At 53.2% G+C, this 4,071-nt stretch overlaps 1 pseudogene; it reads left to right on the top strand.

Moving 5' to 3' along the window:
• Positions 1-630: 630 nt before the first annotated feature.
• LOC124673500 lies at positions 631-1,057 on the top strand (annotated as a pseudogene).
• The last annotated feature ends 3,014 nt before the right edge of the window (positions 1,058-4,071 follow it).

The raw sequence follows: 4,071 nt of genomic DNA, 5'->3' as shown, positions 1-4,071 counted from the left end.
TAGCCTCTTCCCCTAGACGATGTGGGACTAAGCTAAGCAGCCTCCACAGGTCACAGTCTTAACATCCTACCCCCTAAGAAACCCCTCAGGAAGGCATGGAGATGCTGACTCTGATATCAGATGTTAGTGTCCACTCAGGCTTAGCCCAACACTCCTAGATCAGGATGTAAATGGCAGCGGCGTCTGACGGATCCACATACGCCGCCCGCGAAAAAACATTTATATGGCCGTTGCGGCAAGCCGCATCAGTTAAGTGGCTAAAGTGGCAGAGCCGCATAGTCCGCTGGAGCCAGCGGCGCAACTCGCAACGTGCTGGCTACACGTAGCTGAACTGAGCGGGTCAAGCACGTCCCCTCCCTCTCCTTCCTCCTCTCCCCCACTCCGCCGCCCCCCAGCTCCGCCTCCGCCCCTCTCCCCACCACCGCCTCCGCTGCGCCACCGACGCCGCCGCGGCCCCGGCCGCCCCCGCCAAGCACCGGCGCCCGGCGGACGAGAACATCCGCGAGGAGGCGGCACGGCACCGCGCCCCGAGCAACGACTTCTCCGCCTGGTACGAGCCCTTCCCGCCGGGGCCCGACGGCGACCCGCACGACATGGACGAGATCGTGTACCGCTCCAGCTCGGGGGGGCCTCCTCGACGTGCGCCACGACATGGACGCCCTGGCCCGCCACCCGGGCTCCTACTGGCGGGACTTCTTCGACTCCCGCGTCGGCCGCACCACCTGGTCCTACGGCTCCGGCGTCTGGTCCAAGAAGGAGTTGGTCCTCCCCGGGATCCACCCCGACCACATCGTCTCCCTCTTCGAGGGCAACTCCAACCTCTTCTGGGCCGAGCGCCTCGGCCGCGACCACCTCGGCGGCATGAAGGACCTCTGGGTCAAGCACTGCGGCATCTCCCACACCGGCTCCTTCAAGGACATCGGCATGACCGTGCTCGTCAGCCAGGTCAACCGCCTCTGCCGCCCCGCTCTCCCGCCCCATCGCCGGCGTCGGATGCGCCTCCACCGGGGACACCTCCGCCGCGCTCTCCGCCAGCTACGTTGTGGCGCCACTATAAAAAAAGAGAAGGAGAACAGAGCGCCACATGCAACAGAGTACAATCGTCGTATGCGGCCGAAGCGGCGCCACAAATCCGCACGAAGCCGCCGAAAATAATTAGCGGCTGCCACAAAAACTTGTATTCGCGTATGCGGCCGAAGCGGTGTCTCCATTTATGTCCAGCGGACGAGCCATTTACATCCTGACTCCCGGGTTTGGACATTTATGTACACACATCCCAGCTACAAGTGCGAGCCCACTCCATCCCACAAACCCGAACTGAAGATAGGAGGGAAACTCCCCCTTATAAGCTGGTCGTATCCTCTTCCCCTAGGCGAGCTGTGACTAAACCGAGCAGCTTTCACTGGTCTGCAGCAGCCCTAACAATGAGAGAATATCTAGTGATACTGGCCTTGGCATGATACCTTGAACACAACGGCCCTGGACGGATGGATCTAAAAGGAAAGGACGGGATCATCTCACTTATTTGTGTCCCCTCGCTTCGAATATTTTGCGCTTCGCCCTTTCAGACTTTCTTGTCCTCTCAATGTCACCTCAACTCTGCCTTTTCTTCTCCAGAATCCCCTACATTGAAGTGATGTGCATTTGGTGTACCTTTTGCAACTATAAACTGAGCTGAAGCCATTGTTCTTGCGCACTGCAATGTCGTCACTAAGTTCTGGCTGATGAAAGAGGAAGCACTGCCACCAATATCAACTTGATCATACTGCTGCTAACATCATAAGATCATCTTGGTTCAGATTCAGTGTCATTGTTGGCATGTTGGAATGCAGTACTATCCAACGACACATCGAATAACTCCTCAATGACATGCAGTGGCTCTTGTTCTGGGCACTCGTGTGTTTTTCTCCATAAATCTCCAAAGACAAAACAGAGGCCCTTGGATCTTCTGTAAGATTTGAGAGTGTCCAGTTTGTCCTCCCAGCTGTCAGTGTCTCGTTTCTTGACATCCTCAGTTTTGTGTCAGATCTATCTTTACTGTATTTGAATTGCTTGTAAGAAAGAGAGGGCAATGACTCCAATTCTTCTCCCTGCAGCAAGGCCAACAAACTAACAATGTCTAGATCTTCAGGAAGATGTAATTGAATTGCACAATGTCAGGCTTTAACCCCTCTACGAACTCATCTACGAAGAAGCTTTCATCCAATGCAGGATTATAGAGTACCAACCGATTATGAAAATTTTCAAATTTCTCTATATATTCAGACACTGAACCTATCTCTTTTAACTAACGCAATTTTCTACAGCAATGAACATACTTTTTTTAGCCAAATTTTCATGCACTAAACAACCCATTTCACCCAGTCCTGGAGCTTGTCCTTAGCTTCTACATTGCGCAACCAAAGAGCGAATATGCCCTTGAAACTGAGGGAAGCATAGCGTGCGCGCAAAGCTGGCAGCACATGATAAAGCTCAAAATAAGTGTCATATTCTTGTTGCATAAATTTTGTTTTCCCCATCAAGGATTGCACTGACTATATGATCGACCACGATACTCAAAGCGCTCGCTCATCCACCAGATAAGGCACGTGAACTAGCAATGGGTACAGTTTGTTTCAGCTATATAACATTAAGTTCAGGGACTTATGAGAATCTGCATTGCTGACTTAACAGTTACTGCTCGCCAAACGGTTTTGAACTTGCCAGTGATGTGAGATTATGCATGGCTCTTATTTTTTTTAGAAACGCAGTACAAACGTAGACGCTCACATACACATGTATACACTAACTCCTATGAACGCACACACGCACACCCTACCTTTATGAGCACCTTCGGAAGATCGAGCCGGCGAATGGGTGCTGAAATTAACGAAGTCACCGTAGACCCTCGCTGTTGACGGAAAGATCACCTCCCACTGAATGAATATTTCACTTTTATGAGACATTCTACTATTCTGGTGTTGTAAGAAAGAACACAGTTTTTCTATTATGGTGTTGTAAGAAAGAACACATTTTGTACGAGACATCTGCCAGAAACACGAACAAAATTACGCATGTATACGACAACTGCGTCAGCCATTATAACAGAAACAATTATCAGCTGCGAAGTTGAAGTGTCTGTGTCTCCTGTGTCGACCTCTAGGAAATCTCTGTTTGTTGGGCGGTGATCGGCACGAGGACGGAGAACGATATAGTCGAAAGCTGCCCTTTGCCATCTTCCCCGTTCCATAGCAATCACTATGTTCATGCTGGTGGAGCGGACCACTTGCAAGCAGCGTCACGCTACTGGAGACGCGTTGCTTCACACGATCATTATCTACTTCAGATAAACGCATCTCCAATGACCCAACGCAAATAGAAGCGGAGAGACTATTTGCCACCGCACGGTTGAAAAATGCGCCTCTACCCAGGTTCAGCAATTGTGATCAGGTTGTCCGCGAAGACGCATACGCAACGCATATTTGCGTCTCGGATGCGTCCGTCTGGCATCGGTCTAGAAGCCTGTTTCGAGCGCATCGCTTCCGCGACCGTCGTATCGGCTAGACTTCTGCGCCACCAATCCACCATCAATAGTATCGTGTCCCCGCGTGCCTGGCCTTTAAAAGGTGATCGAAATCGTTCCTGCCATCGCCCACACCATCGGCACCTCCGCTCCCACCCTCACCACCGGGCCGCCGCATCACCATTGGGAAGAAGAAGCACGACTCCGAGGCGTCCAATAACGGCACCAAGAAGGACACGCGGACGAACATGGTGCCCCTCCCCGTCAATATGGCGCTGGTGTTGCACGCAAACTGGGTGACATGCAACCGCTGAGGGGACGTCCACTTGCCTGGCGGCGGCTGGTGGCTCAGTTGTCGCCGGGTGCCTGTCCCGTTGGTGCCCCGTCGCGAGCCTAAGAGGAGCCCCGAGATACGGGGGCCGCCGGACCTCGCGACGATCTCGCCTTCGTCGTAGACTCCAATCAATGGCACACCTGGCACCAGACTGAGGAGGAAGGCGAGCTTCCTCGGCGACCGGGACTTCCCGTTTGAGCGGCCACCGCCGCCTCGTCGTCGAACATTGTAGCCG

Source organism: Lolium rigidum, chromosome 7 (genome assembly GCF_022539505.1).
Source record: "Lolium rigidum isolate FL_2022 chromosome 7, APGP_CSIRO_Lrig_0.1, whole genome shotgun sequence".
NCBI lineage: Eukaryota > Viridiplantae > Streptophyta > Magnoliopsida > Poales > Poaceae > Lolium > Lolium rigidum.
This window is presented reverse-complemented; position numbering and strand designations above follow the sequence as displayed.